Source organism: Strix uralensis, chromosome 7, assembly GCF_047716275.1.
Source record: "Strix uralensis isolate ZFMK-TIS-50842 chromosome 7, bStrUra1, whole genome shotgun sequence".
In the NCBI taxonomy this organism is placed as follows: domain Eukaryota; kingdom Metazoa; phylum Chordata; class Aves; order Strigiformes; family Strigidae; genus Strix; species Strix uralensis.
Genome location: NC_133978.1, coordinates 11,846,576 through 11,865,347, shown reverse-complemented (window position 1 = coordinate 11,865,347; position 18,772 = coordinate 11,846,576). Strand labels below are relative to the sequence as shown.

Sequence of the window (18,772 nt, the reverse complement as noted above, 5' to 3'; positions counted from 1 at the left end):
TTTATAAGCAGCTTTGAAAACGACTAAAATTGACACAAAATTACATAGCAATGCAGCAGCCCGCTCCGTTTATAGGAGTATCTTTCACACTGCCCCACAGAAGTACACAGCTTTCCTAACTATCAGCCCTATCAACTCAACCCAGGGTCAAAACCAGATTACTTTCTTGACATTGCATTAACAGTGTAAGATTCTGCAAAAGAAAGTACATACCCCAGATATGTCCTTGAATTTACCTCAAGTGATTTACTGAAGTATACACAACTGCAAGTCAAGAAACAAGCTTTCAAGCACACGAGGAAGATTAGAAAGTCTGACTTTGTTTTGCTGGCTCTAGAAGAGTCACAAGATAAAACAATAAAAGTTACTAAAGTGAACAGAAATAAATGAGTATGTTTAAACAGAAGTTCTGCTGAATAGAAGCAGTACTCTTACACATTCCTTCTCACATTAGTATATTCTCAAAACTAAAATAGAACAAATATTTGAGTATATTTAAACAGAACCACACAACAACTCAATAACAAGCTTACAGCTCTTTATATTTAAAAAGAAAACAGAACTTGAAAGATCTAAGCAATGCAACTAAATCTTGATCAAAGCAGCATGCAATCATTCTGGCAGTCACTAAAGCAGATGCCTGCCATTAGTGTAATATAAGCATCTCCATAACCTAACTCATCCTTATTTAGAAAGAAAGAGTATTTGGGGTAAGAACAAAATAAAGTTTGAAGTTACAGGAAACCCAGGAAAGGGTGAGCTAAAGATGCTGTTAATATATTTTGCTTGTGCGTGTATGTCTGGTAGTCAGGTGAGACCCAGAAATTGCCAAGTTCTTTAAAATACAGGATGTCTGTCTCTAATAAGCCAGAATGTTATATGATAATTCAGTGGTCTGATTAAATTAATTTTAGACTGTCAAACCACCAAAACTCCATGTTGATCAGACTATATGGGTCTTGCCCTTTCCTAAAATCAGAGATATCATGAGTTATCTCAAGAGGAACATTCTTAAGATATTGAAAAAGAGCAGCAGTTCGGATATGAAATTCTTATCACACTACTTGTAACTTGATCCTAGAATTGACAAACTGAAAAGCTGCATCAGAATTTTAGTACCTGCCTCCAAGGAGAAAAAAAAGAAAAAAAAAAAGAATGACACATGATCATTTGAAAAGTGCATGATCAAGATGCTCTTAAAGATACAGAATAGGTTACATCAAATACAGGAAAAACACTAGCAGGATGAAACAATACCCTCTTGTTCGAGTGGATAGCTGAGACTTTCACAGGTGTATCAGTAGGAGGAGGAAGAACAAGAGTTCATCCTCCATCAGCTCCAAAGGTCATAAAGAAAAGTTTATCAGCAATGTATATGGGAAGGTATCTTAAACAATTGAATAACTGAAGATATTTATACTTCTGAATGAGATGAAGAAGACTGTTTAAGATAATGAAAGAGGTAAGGAAAAGATGTGGAGAGAGAACAGCTTTGTTTTAGCTACTGCTCCTCTCCAGACAGAAGTTAAAATACTCCAGAATTCAACCTAGCCATACAGCAAGGGAGGTTACTCATCCCAAAGCTCCTCAGCCCTGTCATGCTGCTTCAGGTGCACTGACGCTCTACAGCAGCATCTGAAAAAGCAAATTGTCTACCGCACATGAAGAAATGACAAACAACTTTTCCATTATTTCACAGTAATAGTACTTTATTTTTCTACAGGTCTTTAGGCACCTGGATTATTTAAAAAAATATTTTCTACATTGTTAAAAATTAGTAACTTTAAACTTTTACAATTCTTACACTCTTTAGCCAACTGCTCTTTCATGTGGTCATGAATGTTAAAAGTTTTCACAGCTTAAGCTCTAACTTGCATGTATTTTGCATGTATTTTGATGATCTACATCTATCTTTGCATGTATTTTGATGATCTACAAGGGCTTCTTTTTGCTTAAAAGCATGACAGGATATAACACCAAAAAAAACAGAAAAGCCCATTTAATACTTTAGACTGTTATGATATTATGTTTTTAGGACAAAAATTTGTGTGAAACGCCAATTATACAACACCACCAGGATACGCAGCTACCACTGAAAAGCAGATAAAGAGCTTTCCAAGCCACTGTCAGCAACAGTGAAAATAAATAGTTTATGGAGAATCGAGGAACTATTGAAATCATTATTTCTGCTACTGCAGTACTAAGAACTGCAGAACAATTATAATGGGAAGTTGCCTATAATCTGGTTTTATCTTTATTACGTTTATCTTATAATCTTTATTTTACCCTCCTTAAAAAGGGTTCCTCTGATGCTATTCAGTTTATGTGCTACTAAAAAATAATCAAAAAAGACATTTTTTATGTGAGAAAATTTTCAAATACAGCTATTACAAAGAATATATCAGGGGAGGAACAATTTTTATCTAATTAGCTAATCCTTTGCAAGAGTACCTCTACTTTCTGACAGTAATGATATTTAAAGTGATCAAATTTAAATGATACACATACAAAAAAAAAAAAAGAAAACCAAAAATCAAGAAGAAAGCCCAAAATTCCAAGGAATTCCAAGGAAATGGACTGTTTTTTTAAAGCCCGAGTTAAGGCAAGAGAAAAACACAACAAAACAAACTCCCTCCCCACCTAATGAAAAAAAATATTAGTATTTGCCTGACATTTTCTTGAATTTTCTTTGATAAAACTACATCCACATTTGAGAGCACTTTCTGGTTCACAGATCCATTCTATTTCTTGTTGATGTTGAAATAAGCTTTAATTAGAAATGGTAACAAAAAGGAAAACATCAAATGCACAGTTTTAAATAAAAGCCAAGAAAGATATAAATGCTTGTATTTCCACCTTCTAATGATGTTTGGGGGAAAAACACAGGCTATAGAATAGAAGTAACAGTTGCACAATTGCTGTCAACGTATAATGTAAACAAATAAAGGAACACAGGGACAAACTTTTTAGTAGGACCTGTTGCAATAGGACAAGCAGTAGTAATTTTAAACTAAAAGAGGGTAGATTCAGACTAGCTATAAGGAAGAAATTTTTTACAATGAGGGTGGTGAAACACTGGTACATGTTGCCCAGAGAGGTGGTAGATGCTCCATCCCTGGAAACATTCCAGGCCAGGCTGGACCAGGCTCTGACCAACCTGGTCTAGTGGAAGGTGTCCCTGCCCATGGCAGAGAGGTTGAACTAGACGATCTTTGGAGGTCCCTTCCAACCCAAACCATTCTATGATTCTATGAATATTCTGGTTTTAGGCTTAACTCATATGCACCACCCAACAAGTAAACATGACTTGCAAGCTAACACTGGTCCTTTGAAGTTATCTTCATGTGTTCATATATGTGCAGTGCAGAAGCTGCCATTTTTAAACAGTCTAAATTGAAATAGGTAGTAACAAGAGGGTAGGAAGAGATCTTACTTAATGCCAGTACACAGTTGATATTTGGAAAATATACAAAGAACAGGTGAAAAAGATTTTTGCCTTTAGTATTTGGGGAATTTTCTCTAGTTTAGTAATCTGCCTTAAGGTTTCTGGTCCTCCACCAAGTTCCAACACTGTTTCTTTAACAATTTGATTTAAAAATTTAAAATAAAAAGGATTCTGTGGAGCTGAGTGATAATATTCACATATGATAACATAGCCAAGAAAAATCCAAGTGGAAAAAGAACGTAATGCTTTACTTGTGCAAGACTCGCAGATAGCCAGAACACCAATTCAAAACCTGTCAGAGTTTATTACATATTATTACAGAAATGATACCATTGTACTTTCTTGAGTTTGAAAACCCGACATGCATAAACTTATGCTGAAAAACATTTGCTGTCAGTTTTTGATCATATCTATATAAAAATAACTGCTTACAGGCCAACAGTTCAACCTATAATCATTTCATATCCTACCCCACAAAAGGAAAACTACTTCTAGTTCCCTTCGACATAAAGTCCCCCCTTCTAGGCCCTACAATAGGATTTTAACATTTGCAGAAAAATCATGGGACTCACAAGTAGTACACTAAGAGTTACTTCTTTCCTGGCAAATTGTTTCTCATGTTTGTGAACCACTGCCAAATCTAACACTGACAGAAGAAACACTTCAGAACTTCAGCATTTTTTACAGTCTTTCCATTGTTTCAAATATGTGCTTAGAAACAAACAACATTTAACACCCATCATATAATGTTATCTTTCCCAGGTCACAAACACCCATAATTTTAAAAGATGTAAGTAATAACTGTGGTAGCACAAGACTATGTACAGTTACTTTTGCCAATACAAATGCTAAGATTTAAAATAAAATAGGAGCCCAAATCTATTTAGACAACTAAGTGGTCAGACTAAAAAAAAAAAAAAATAAAAAAAATGCTAGGCATCCACCCAATAGCTCCCACTGACAAAATATTCAGATTGAGATTTTCAGATAGCCTGTAGCACTAGACCATTTGGCAGCTCTCCTGCCTCAGTTCTCTTTATAAAAAGACAGACTTAAATCAGGGAATAGAAGACTACCACAAATGGAGGATAAACAGAAAAAAATAGTCCACATAGTTCTTCATGCCCCAACCTAGACCTTTAAAACGCTAGAACTCAGGCCATCTAAAAGAAATAAACCTTAGTTACAAGTAACTAATTTTAGAAGTGAATTGAAACAAACAAAAAATAATCTGTGAAGTCTCCTTCTGAAGAAAGATCTGCTAGAAAAGCCCACCAATCTGACCCTAAAAAAAGGGCCATCACTCAGTGCCACATTCATTAGCCGAGTTCTTCCCTCAAGTGAAACAAAAGGAAGATGGTGGTACACTTGCAAACTATACACTGAAGTTCCAGTTTTCATTTTAACCCCCGATACACAATACAAATCAAATTTAACCACTGCAGCCAGATAAACTAACATGGCTGGTGTTGAACAAGGTCAAGCAATTTTTGCTCCTGTCCTCCATTCACTACCTCAGTCATATAATATGATGACAATTAAAAAGGACCAACCAAACCACCTATTAAGACTGGGTTAGAAATCAGATGAGACACAAACTGTCAGAGCTCCGGAGGAAGACAAGGTGATCACTTCACACAAACTGGCAACTCCACACATCGAAGTTGCTGTCAGATAGAACCATCAACTCACAGAGGTTGGAAGAGACCTCCAGAAGTCACTCAGTCCAACCTCCTGCCCAACACAAAGCCAAATTCAAAGTTAGGCTAGGTTGCTCAGGACTTTGTCTAGTAATATCTTGAACACGTTCAAGAATAGCAGTTTTGCAGCCTCTCTCAGCAACATGCCCCAGTACCTCACCATTGTATTTATTTTTTTTTTTTTTTTATATCCAGTAAGAAATTACCTTGCTGTAACTTGTAACCGCTAATTTATCATCCTTTCAACATGCACTCCTGGGAAGACTCTAGCTCCACCTTCTCTAAAACACCCATCGGGTAGCTGACGACAACAGATCATTCCTCAGCCTTCTGCAGGCTGAGCAAACACACCTGGTGCTTGGCAGACCCTCTGCTGCAGGCCACACCATTGCATCCGTCTCTTTTGTACTGGGGGACCCAGACCTGGAAGGCCGAGCCTGCAGCCTGCTAGCTATGATTTCTGTTCTATTTCAGCAGAACATGAGCCAAAACCAAAAGGTTTAATCTTGATCCTGCTGTTCTCCCCCCAGCTGCAGACCAGAGCTAGTACCCCGTGTAATCAAAGGATGAGGTTCCTCAGATAAAAAAGCCAACACCATTGCATCAGTTGTTTGTTTTGGTTTGGGGCTTTTTTTTGATAGGTTGGATTTCTGACAGATCAGGACCATGAAATGATTTAACCTGGTCACCACAATTGCTACATGGAATATAACAAAAGAAGTGAAAGGCGTAGAACCACCCATTATCTCACTGCCCTATCAGATAGGTGAACAAATAACCGAGAGTTTTACAGCTAAACCAACACTAGAAACATACAGCATATCCTCCATTTGCAAGGTTGTTAACTCAAATACCATGTTATCTTAGTGCCAAAATAATTTTGTTGCTTGCCACGGCAGATTAAGGGAAGTGTTTTTATGAAGATCTATGCAAACATTTTGCAAGGTAAGCATGCGTGGGCAGAAGCAACATAATTTAGATATGTTCGTTGCTAACCTACAGCGTGACTGCAGCAGCTACACTCCATTTCAGCTAAGGCAGAAGTTGGGCGTTGGTGATACAATAGTATCAGTGCTCTGCATCTATTAATTTACTCTGGATCTCAGCACAGGGGCTTCACAATCACCATTAGACTGCTTCAAGTTTCTGAACTGGCACAAGTACCTTTTCTCACTTCTAGGCATTATACATACACACACCAAGATCTCAGGTCGAAAATGATGAAGCTATCTGAACTGCACTGAACCCCATGAGAGATGTACACATTGGAACAGAAACAAAAGGGTGGTGGGTTGGGTGGGTTGGTATCAGTTACCTTTATATATTTTCAACAGCAGCTGCATCCACTGCATGCTGGTTTTTGGGAATAAACATTTTTTAACCAACACTACACACATTTTGTAATATAGCATAGGACACAATAAGTTGAGAAAACACTGAGAAGAATTTGGCTAAAGAGTACATGAGATGATCACGTAATTTATTTTTACTATATATAGTCTTACTAAGAAAATGACATACAGCATCCATTTTCATTTTTGCTCTTAAGGTCAAATTTTATTGACCTGAGGGTAAACTAAATCTTCCCCAAAAGTTTATGTTCAGATTTTAAACTTGTGGACTGGACAGTAACCAGTCAAGACTAGATTTCTCATGCTCAGGCTGAGAAGAAAAATCTCCAACCTGTACCAGAGACTTCTGGTAGGAGAGGTAAAAGACACAAGACTCCCTGCAGAGAATCAGTTCGAGCCCTTTGCTTTGGGGGAGCTCAGGGATGAAGCAGCAGCAACTCCTCAAAGAATTTGCATCAGAACAAGATACTCTCTGTGAGTGCTTCGCCCTAACTAAAACTGCAGAATTTTGACAAGATTCCCCATTTCAGTGGGCGATTGCTTTTATTTGTGGGAGGAGGGAGGGGAATAAAAGGAATTCCTTTGACAAGAGAGCTGCATTTCTAACCACAACCAGGATCATTTTACCTCTTTTGCTACAAAGAGGTTACATGCCATGAAGAAAAATCCCATGATCTAACAGCTTCATATTATTTTACAAAAAATACAACTCCAGCCAGTTGCTAGAGAAGATATTTTTGCAGCTGATTCACTTTGTACATTTCACAGCACTTGATATACAGTATTCATCATTTAGGCTCCAGTCAGTGTGGTATCTCATGCCCTTGCTGAGCCTTCCCATGAACAAAGCTGTACTTTGCTCTTGAAGGAAATCTAGAGTAATTTATCTCATTTTTGTGATATCATACAGAAGGGTAGAGGGAAGAAAAAAAGTCAACAGTTATGGACACCTCACTGACAGAATTATTTACAATCTGATTTAGAAGGGGGGGGGGGGGGGGGGAAACAACAACCCACCAAACCCCACAACAGTCAGAATTTCAAATTAAGATTTTCTTCTTAGCTTCTTTTACTTGAAAATATTTATGCAGCCTCAGAGAAGTACACATGTTAACGACCCTACGGGAAGAGTAGATATAAGCAGACGTTGCTGTATCTTTGCACTGTAACAACTACAATAAATATTCCACAGAGCATTTTGTTCCAAAGTCAACTTGAAACTTTAAATACAAACACAGTTCTATTATAAAAAGCCTTAATGATACTCTCCTGCTGCAGGTTTGTTGTGGGTTTGTTTTTTTTTTTTTTGATGGTGAAAGCTTTAAAAAGCGTGAACTAAGTACACAACCATTGTTCTGCCAAGGAACAACCCAGTACTGCTGCAGTGCAAACATTAAATGGAAATTATACGATCTTTAAAACACATTACTTCAAATTGCTATTTTGTATCCATGGGAAGAGATGGGAAAACAAGCAAAATACACAAACCTACATCTCCATGAAAAAGTAAATATTTACCTAGAATTTGCATAATACTGTAAATATAGGTTAAAAAAACCCTTGAAAAACGAGAAGGCAATAAATGCATCGGATAAAACATTTCTTTGAGAGCTAGAAAGTTAATTAAGCACAATAATGTTTCCAGAAAGTCTTTATAAACACTGTTACAGCTCAGCAAGGATTCCCGATATCTAAAAATACTTCAAACCCAAGCTCTTTCCTAGGAAGTTCTTACGCTCACTCGGAGCCAACGCGCCCCGCCGCAATCCCCGCGCAGTGAAAGGCACTAGACGAGGCGGTGCCTTCCCCGCAGCTGCCGTGCCTGCAACGGTGGGACCGGCCGCCCCCCGGGCGGGGCGGCGGCGGCCGGAGCAGCGGCACGCTCCCGGGCCGGGCCCCCCCGCAGGGCCACCCCGGGCCTCGCCCGGCCGGGGCCGGGGCAGCAGAGCCAGCGGGGCGGGGGCCGGGCCCGGCCGCGGCGCGCAGCGGCGGCGCTGGAATGCGGAGCCAGTAACCCGATCTCCTCCCGCCCCTCCTCCCGCCCCGCAGCGCTCGGAAAGTCATTTAACCTCTTAAAATGGCATCTCGGCGCTGCCTAGCAGGGAACAGAGCTGCTCGCGTCCTCTCCTGAAATAGGGAAGAAACCCACTTCTGTCTCGTTCCCCATTTCCCCCGCGAGGCGCGGCCGAGGTGCCCGGCCGTGCCCCTGGCACCGGCGCGCTGCCAGCCACCGGCAGCCCGGCGCGGGAACAATCGCGTCTCAGTTCCGCCATAAAGGTCTCGTTTGTTCCGTTCATCTCTACCCTGACTCAAAATTCACCTGACTTTCACTAACCTGAGAAACGAATAGATCTTACTCAGAAGCGAGGAATTAGTAAGAATAGCCCTTTTTCATCTAAAAAGCCTTGCGTTTCAGAGCCCAAACATTCGTGTACATGACAATTTCACACAGAACACCACATCATAAACCCAAATGAATCCACTTAGTTGTTCCATCTATACACATAGAGTTTATTTAGGATGCAAGGACACTAAATGTCTAAGTTTTCAGTCAATTACATACACAGAAAAAACAATAAAGACAATAAAGATACACCTCAAGAGATGAGCTGATCCTACAGATACAAAAACTGTCTCCATCTATTTTCTCTAAAAGATAATATTTCTGTAGCATGAAAAAAGGCTGTTGCAATTTGGAGTAACTAAGTACTTTGCTGTAAACAAAATAGCCAACATTTTTACCATTCTGAACATACTGAAATTTCTAAGATACCATTATCCTACTAGATAAGAGACAAAGACTTGAAAAAAAAAAAGTTATCAATCATTCTAGTGATAGCACAGTGTAAAAAGAGAGAAAGAATAACTTGAAAAACATTTTTCCAGCAGTAGTAATTTTACTCATTAAATATACTACCAGAGCTATTCTATCAGGGAGAGAAAAAAAAGCCCCCAAGGGCTTGGGAGGGTGCAAGTCTTTGGGGCATCAGTGTGGCAATGAGGAGCTCACACTGACTTTCTCTTTGATTTCCATAGGAGGTGGTTGATACTTCTGTTGGCTTAACTAAGTATGATACTGCAGAACACTGGCAAGGGTGGCAATTCTTCTGCAACTCTAACAAGAAGGAACCTTTCGCCAGTGTACACTCTATCTGTTGAATCACTCTGTTCATGTAAAAAACATCTCACCAGCAACAGATGCTGCTAGAAACTCTTAACTGTCATCAAGTTCTGGGCCCAGATTTTAAAATATATTTAAGAAGTCAAAACCAGAAATTCAGAGCTGAGGGATCTTTAGATGTAGAATCCTTCACTCACACAGTTTTGCCTGTATTGGTTCCCAATTACAAATAGGAACAAATTCTAAATGATAAGAGATTTTGAATTGAAGCAGTGTTTTCAGAATCTAGTGAGGAATATCAAATACCACTAGGATGGGGGTTTCCAAAAGACTTCAAATCTGGAAAAAAAAAAAAAACCTAAAGTAGGCAGTATGATTGAAACAATCACCCTTATCAATATACTAATACATTTACAAAAAATCCACTATGAACATTTCTTAACCTTGGTTATTGCAGGTCTAGGATCAGAAGCAATAACAGCTGGCTACTTTACCCTTGTATTCTAGGCAGAGTAAATGCAGGGTTGGTTTTTTTGTTATATATCAGAACAAAAATCCTACTCAAATGCCTTTGTCACTTATAGAACATGAGCACTTTAAACAAATATTTTTATGTAATGCAAATATTGACTTATATTTGCAAGACCTCTTGTTATTTTACAGAAGGCAAAATACAGTAATTTTGCTTGTATGCATCACATACGATACATTTCATCTTTGAGATTATGCAAAATTCTAGATCTTTTAAATCTTTCCCCGAAGGAACCTCTCATCTGTTACTCATCTACAGAATTTATTTCTAGATCATTTATTTCTGATTTATAATTTGTGTCAGATAATCAAAATTCAAAGTAGGATCACGATTTCTAACTGACAGCATTTTCTGTTTTACTCAGCATTTCTTCATTAACCTCAAGGTAACAGAAAAGGCACCAAATATTCTAAAAAAACATCAGTTATTTTTCTTTTAAAATATATTTAATAATGCTTACTTGGTTGGAATAAAATTTATTCAAATTGTTGGTTAGAAGTGGAAGAGCAAGTATGTTTACACATTAAAACTGAAGCTCAAAACACCGTAACATGATTACCTGACAGCTATTAAATGGCTTGCAAGAAGTTATTACATGTTGATTCTCTTTCAGAAGGCCTATATAACAGTTCCACCCTTAGCATCTTCCCTGTAGTTGTACTTTGTTGGGTCTTTTAACATAAACTTCCCCCTTACCCCTACAGATCGTGTTTTGGTCTCAAGACCTACTACTGGGATTATTTCACACAAGCACTGTATATAAAGAAAATTAAGACAGCCCTAAGAATACAAAGTAATCCCAAAGGCTTCAACAGGGGTCAAACCTACCGTGCTAAAAATAAAAGAAAGGATACGTATTTTGCTGAGGATTCTCTGCTAACGCACTGTCTTCCAAAAGAGCAGATAGGAACCGTGACTGTGATGTTTTATGAGGGGACTCACAAATGCCTTTAGTACTTCAGTTCAGCACAAGTTTCATGCCAGCAAAGATAACAACCAGTCACTGGAGGGGGAACAAATACCAAACCAAAACAACAACAAAAAACCCAAACCAAACAATCCAACAACCATAAACTCACATAGTCAATGGAAATTAATTGTAACAAATGAAAAGTAGGGCCAGGAAATACACATGCTTATAACAATTCTAATGTTTTCACAATCACAACCTTCTTTGAAAGCTACAGACTACATTACCACAGAAGACGACATACATGGTGAAACAACAATTATCTACAGAAAAGACACAAAATAGATCACATGAAGTACTGTTAAAAAGGAGTACTGAAATGGAAAATGTTCTCTAACTTCTTTTAATTGTACTACTCCTGGGTGCACAAGCAATACAGAGCCTGACAGGTGTCATTCTAAACAAACCATCCTTTTGAACACACTTCATTTCATGAGATATGTTACTGTGAACATATCTGTTCTAGCAAGTGCTACTTTACACATCAATCTCTAACCTAACTGTGCACAAACAGTTCCACTGAGCTGTAACTGAACTGAGTCTAGCCAAATTAAGCTATGCCTATGTGTTACTCCTTTGAAGAGCAAAGAAACAATCTTCTGAAAGATGTATCAAAATTACTGTTTTAAATAAAGTTATTTTTAAAGTACACTTTTAGAAACTTGCATTCTAAATTGAAATTAAAAACTCAACAGTACTGGCAAATTTGTTTGCACGAGGATAAAATATTTCCTAACATACCCTCCAAAAGCACAACTTCTGGATGATAATGCTTCCCGCTGAGGAGAAAATATAGTATGAAAGAGTAGCATTTGGCAAATCCAGCATTTTCAAAAACAAGTGAATTTGCAACAAGCAGTTTATACAAAATCTGTTTTCTGTTCCAGTATAATGGGTTCAGTAGGTGGAGGAGTGTGGATTGCATACATACTAATATATAAACATGTGGCTGCATTGGTACTCCTATGACCTTGTCAGACATTTCAACACTGTATTTTTAGATTATTCTCTCATACCAACTGCACTGTTAAGATGGCATTTAATTCCATTATGTCCATTGTCATAAAGCTAGTCTTCTGCTTCAACCGCAGCAGTTCTTTGAAAAATACATTTTAAAAGACTGTATTTAACTCTCAAATTTATTTCCCCATTCATAGCCATGAGACAGCTTCATGTAATACACAGAAAGGAACATCCGCATTTCACTTGCTAGATGCCGTGTCACTTGAAGCTCCTTTTGACTGACTCAATAAATGTCCTTGGATTTGGGACCAGCATACATGTTTTATCTGTCCCTGCCATATAAAGATTTTATTGTGTTTTCTCTGTGTTCTACTAAAGCCTAGGTTACATGAGGAAAACAGAAGAAAAAAAAATTAGCTGAATTGATCCCTTCTGCCCTGGCAAGTGATGCCAAACACACACCTATGGTATTTCTGGTTCTTATACCTCAAGTGATTCTTTTCCTTTCACCTCAAATTTTCCTCTTCATTGCGGGGGGGGGGAGGGAAGTCATCACACATCAAACAAATTGCACTATGAGCAACAGACCTAGAAAGGCCTGGTTTCCTACAGATTTATGTTCTATTTTGGTCTATATCTTTTCCCAACATAATTGCCCCAGCTCTCTCCCTATATCCTGTATGATTTCACTCTCCCTGTCCTTTGAAATATATCCATTTCCCCACGCACACGCATATTCCTCTAACCACCATTCTCTCTCCCTTTCCCTCCCACGTCCTCTTGGTGCCAAACAACACGTCTCACTGGCTGGACAGTATGTGCATATTGACTTCCCCCTTATCAGGCATAACAAGTTTACTGAACACTTCTGATCATAACATCCTTCACCTCTGGGGACGTTAACACAGCTCTAGACCTTTGAAACTTAAACAGCGTGACATCCACTCCATAATCTTACCAGACATCTAATCTTCAAGCCTGCTGATACATGCAGCTTGTCTTTGAAGTTTTAGGTATTAGGAATTTGCCAAAATCCAAAACTTTACATACTACATCAGAGACAGAAACACTTAACAAAACTACAAAACAAAGGACACAACTGCAAAAGGAGAAGAGCAAAGAGGAATGCGGGGATAGGAAAGTAAAGCTTCTGCTCAACCCATTTTTGCCTTGGGGAGTGGGAGATACACTCAATATACACTAAGAAGTTACATGGGCTCACTATTATTCAAGCCAATGAGAAAAGAGTGTTCCAAAATGGGTAAGACTCCCAAACAGCAGCCTTACCCACAAGCACACTGCACTACAACACATCTGGAAGGGGCACTTGTTCTGTATGCCAACACTGGCACCTGGTCTGCCCCCACAACCACAGCTTGGCTGGCAAGAAGTGAAGCCTGTTTTAAAAAAAAAAAAAAAAAAAAGGCAAAAAAGGTAATCGGCTTTCAGCCAGTTTAAATTCCTACAGCATCAGAGGAGTGCCAGCCAGTGCCGCAGTAAAGCAAAAGGCAAGGACGCACAAGGGTGGCGTTAACAGGGAGTAGAACTGGCCCTTCGAGTGTACCTGGCTGCTAGGCTTGCTTATCTGTAGCACAGAACTGCCCTCTTCATCTGCTAGGTAGTTATTCATCTAGCAGATTTTCATTGCAGACATCAATGAAAGTCTACCTGGCTGTACTGCTCCAGTCCTTAGGAAACTATATTATCAGCCTTTCCACACAAAGCAAAATAAAGTACATGAACAGAAAATGTTCAAGATAAGGTAGACACTAAAAACATGTTACTTCATGTTTGATGGCAATATCATTAAACCAAACCCAACAAACATGTCAATGAAGGCAGCTAGATGCCAGTGCAATATAAAAAAAAAAAAAAAAAAAAATCACCCAACTGTAGGCGTTACAGACACTACTGAGTGTAACAGCGGAGGAGCTGACGTGCCTGGGTGCGTGTGGGTGTGATAAAAGGCATATGAATTAGCCTGCTGCACTATGGCAGATGTCTAGCCAAGCACTCTGTGACACTGCCTGCTATCAGAAGGAAGAACAGAGTCCTCCCCTGCTCCATCCAGAAGCCTGTGTGCTTCCTGACCTACAAATGGACACAAGTGACTGTGCTACTGCCATCAACGGACACATCCTTCAACAAATCTGTGTGATCACAAACCTGCACAGTACTTTTACCGCCAGCCATATATTCAGGCAGTGACTCTTCAACTAAAGTATTTGCTGTGAGGAAGGAAAGAAACACCACATTTTACTGTGCTTGTAACCTGCCATTCCCTTATACTGTGGAGGAAAAAAACAGCGGTGAAAAATTATTTCCTATCAGTTTCTTAATTTCATTTAAGGTTTGATGGATTACCATCACCATTTCCCACTCTGCTGTTTCTCTTTCCCTGACTCAAGAAGCCCAATTCCACTTAGGACTGCATCCCATTAGTACTGCTGGGGAAAGATGGAAAAAAAAAAAAAATTACCTTCTAGTTTTAATGGCATTGTTGAAATTGTGTTACCAGAGCTACATAACATGTGTGTCCATACATAATGAATGTGAACAGCTGCATAATCACATTTTTAAAAAACTTTTAATTCTAACTCTATAGAATGCTGCTTCAAAATTGGCTTAAATTTAAGACTGTGCTGACTGTAAGAAGGGAAGTGCCTCCCATCCTCTCCCCTTACTCCTCATATGGTATCACGGTGAGCTAGAACTACTGAAAACCCAGGGGCTTTTTTATAGGGTTAGTTTTCAGTCAGATTAGCATACAAATCCAACCTTCCACATGGCCACAATTCCACAAATACAAAAGTGACAGTGGAAACACACAGCCAATGGGAAGAAAGAAAAGGAAAAAAAAGTTTTAGACACCGTAAGCAGATAGGTGCAATCTAAAGTTGGAGCTTCACAGCAAAGAGATGTTTGGAAAACTATCCAAGATATCCCCAAAGTGTTAATACCTGATTTAGAGCCTATTACTGTTTTTCCTTTCTCTAAATTAAATTACGTTGCACTTACTGTACCTCATCTGATACCTTATCGTCAAGGCATTCAGTACTGCTACAGCCAGTTTACAACACCTGTATCAGCTACAAGTTTCACCACCTCACCATTCACTCCCCTTTCCACACTACTTCCAAACACACAGAACAGAACAGCCCCTGTCACTTGCCTCCAGCAAAGCTGTTAGCACCTCACTGCCACAGGGGTACCTGCCGATTTCTTCCTGTGGGCCCAGAACTGGCCAGGGCCTTCCATATGTGTCTCACCACAGATGCCGAGCTGAAGGGCATCATCACCTCCCTCAACCTGCCCACAGCATGCTCCCTAACACAGCCCAGAAGGCTCCTGGCTTTCTTTGCTGGCTCATACTCAACTTGCTGTCCAGTATGACCCCCAGATCCTTTTTGCAAAGCTGCTTTCCAGGCAGTCAGTCCCCACGCTGTACCAGTACATAGGGTTATTCCTCCCCAGGTGCAGGGCTTTGCACTTCTCTTTGTTGAGCTTCATGAGGTTCCTCTCTGCTCACTTCTCCAGTGCATCCAGGTCCCTCTGAGCTGCTGCACAACCACCTGGCCTATCAAATGCTCCTCCCAGTTCTGTATCACCTACAAACTCGCTGAGGGTGCGCTCTGTCCCATCATCCAGGTCATTTATAAAGATGTTGTGCCGTACTGGAACCCAGCATTGACCCCTGGGGCACACTGCTAGTGACTGGTCTCCAGCTGGACTTCATGATGCTGATCACAACTCTTTGAACCTGGTAGCTCACCCAGTTTTCAATTTATCTGTCTCACTGTCCATTTGTCTAGTCTGTACTTCCATCAGTTCGTTGATGAGGATGTTACAAGAGACACTGTCAAAAACCTTATGGAAGTCAAGATCAACAATATCCACTGCTCTCTACTCACTCACTGAGCTAGTCATTTCATCACAAAAGGCTATCAGACTCCCACCAACATCACCCATGCTCACCTGCTGCTAATCTTGACACATAAACTCTCAACTGACTCCTCATCCACCGAAAAGGCAGAGCTGCTCCACAAATTCCAAAAGCACTTTCACAACCCCCCTCCCCAACACCCTGCACCCCTCGTCATCCCAGCCTGTCCTTCCTGGAGAGCCCATAACCAGTCCTCACAGTACTCCAGCCATTGCAGCTGTCCCACCAGATCTCTGATCTCAACAATACTGCAGCCATGCAGCTGCACACATACCTCCAATTTCTCCTGTTTGTGCCCAGTCTTTTCCACGAGGTACGGCAAAAAATAATCCAAATAAATAAAGTATTAAACTTAGTCTGTGCAGAGGGAAACTTTGTCATTGGCTACGCTTTAATAGCCTGAAACCTCATTTCACACTATGACAAAGTCACAGACAATGGAGGGAAAACTCGATAGTGAGAATGGAACAGTAACTACTTGCAGAAAGGAAATGTATGGATATGGGAAGAGGTGCTGTGCAGTTACATGCAGAGAAAGGAGATCCACATTTCTGTTGCTCCTACCCCCAGGTAAGAAACCCCATTAGAGGAGGGCTCCGGTGAAGGATGAGTCCCACCTCTGCCCACCTCGCCCACCCTGCTGCGCTCCAGGGCTCAAACCCAGCAAGCCTTTCTCACAGCACCACTGCTCCTCTGCCCACACTCCTGCTACCTGAACCCACCCACCACCCTGCACCAAGCCCTATTTGTGCTCTTTCAAATCCTCAGGAGACCCTACCATCTGTATTTGTAGCACATCCACAGCTCTTCTTCTCATCGAAAGTAATCTGAAGGAGAATTATTTTACCTTCAGTTGTTCCAAGTAGACATAATAAAAAAATACCTTCCTGTAAACAATTACTCTTCCAAAAACAGATACACATTGAAAACAATAGTCAACATTTCTGAAAACCGTGACATTTATCTTACATAACCTCAAACTTTAAAATTTTGGCTAAAATTCTTTGAAGCAAGAATCACCTTGGTTGTTACCTTTTAAGAGAGAAAAAAACACCATAGGCTTTTGCACTAACTAAATCACCCTTTACATCAGCACTCAACCCCTGCTCAAAGACCTGTTCTAACATATATAAATCTCAGTACCAACAGGTAACTTCGATGAACACCAACACTGTCAAAACAGTACAAAGAAAAAGAACACAAAGAAAAACATGAAATTACGCATTTTTATAACTTGTTTAACAGTTTATAGAGACCTTTTCTAACTAAAATGATTTAACATTTTAAGATACTGTATAAAAACATGTTGTGTGTGTATACGTAAACGTATTTAATGTGCGTTGCAGTCTCAACTAGCTCCTGGCTATTGGGATGTAGGAAGAAACTTCCAGAGAGCGGTGTAATTCCACAGTTGTCTGCTGCAGACTGTCTCGCGCTTTCCTCTGGAGAAATATTGCTGACCATTGTTGGGAGCAAAACACTTGAGGCAGGCTTCTTCATTTGTAACATTCTTTTCTCACTAGTGCACCCTCATTTCATATGTTTCTATTTGGTTATTTCTCCTGTAACCAACCTCACCTCTGAAATGAAGTCAGCAGAAATTAAAAGATACTCATGAAGAACCACCAAGTAATAAAATCACAGCATTTCACTGCAGTGAACAACCGTACGCACTACAGATGCTTAAAGACAAAGAAGGAAATTCTTACATCAGCTCACCAGCGCTTCCCTCCACCTCTATTCTCCCCCCCACCCCAGGTTCCTAAGACTACTACTGAAAGTATTACAGAGCCATGTAAATATTATACAACAGCATTTGAAACTTTGAGAAAAAGTTGACTAATGCCATTTCTGCAGCAGAACCTCTGGCTAAGGAATGCACAGCTGCCGAGCAGATGTATAATTTCAGCATTTAGATTCCATTATTTCAAGGGTGATTTTTTTTTACTAGATGTTTTCAGATTTTCTATTTCCATCTGGTTTTTGACCTCCCTCAGTTTAGTCCCCTCCTTTCTGTTTTAGTTCATTACGCCAAAATAATTTTCTAAATTAGAAACATCTCTACATTTAAAAACTTGTGAATTTGAAGAGAGGTGGGGGAGTGAAGCAGGGCTGGGGCGGAACAAAAACAGACAGTTCAACAGAGGCTTGGGTTTGAAGAAAAAACTGTCCTGTCTGGGTCGGGTTTTATTTTGCAGTTCCTGGTTTAACCCAAATTGGCGAGTCTCTAACTGCATTCCTTCCATGAAATTTTAAGAGCAGGAAACTGAAGAATATCAGCTATATGGCAATGTTCCTACACTTCATCAGAGCCCTCTGCCCTACCTTCTGAGTAGGACAGTGTTCCAGGTTTTGATTCTTTCTTTTTAGAGTCTCATTAAATTAATTATAGTTGTAAGCTTAAAAAAAAATATTAACTCACCATGTACCAAAAGAGCTTTAAAAAACATACAAAGATTAGTGCAGATCAGTATCAGTGGTTGTCAACTTAAATCAATTCAGTAAAGAATCATTAATGCAAAAGTAGTAAAAAATATTTTTAAATGGAGTTAACATTGTTCAAAAAAATTTCCGTTCATCTAACCAAAGTAGAAGACTAGTGCATACAATACTGTCTGTCATAAACTTCGGTCCACACTGTGAGTTTTAAAGAAGTATTATCACTAATGGGATTACTGGTTCAGCTCAGCAAATATGACAGATTTGCTGCAAAACCTATCGAATCTTTATTTTAAACTCACAGTAA

The 18,772-nt window shown here is 39.5% G+C and overlaps 1 protein-coding gene across 5 annotated transcripts in view; it reads right to left on the bottom strand.

Annotated features, from left to right (window-relative positions):
• Window positions 1-18,772, bottom strand: part of BMPR1A (bone morphogenetic protein receptor type 1A) — an 83,818-nt gene that overhangs the window by 58,414 nt on the left and 6,632 nt on the right. Inside the window, exon 1 of one of the 5 annotated variants that reach the window (XM_074874444.1) lies at window positions 10,979-10,997. The exons of 2 other annotated variants lie outside the window; for them this stretch is intronic. The gene's annotated coding sequence lies outside the window, so the exon portion shown is untranslated. Of the gene's footprint in view, window positions 1-8,232; window positions 8,321-8,566; window positions 8,659-10,978; window positions 10,998-18,772 lie in introns of those variants that run through there. 2 more of the 5 variants (XM_074874441.1, XM_074874442.1) reach the window with 2 other exon arrangements.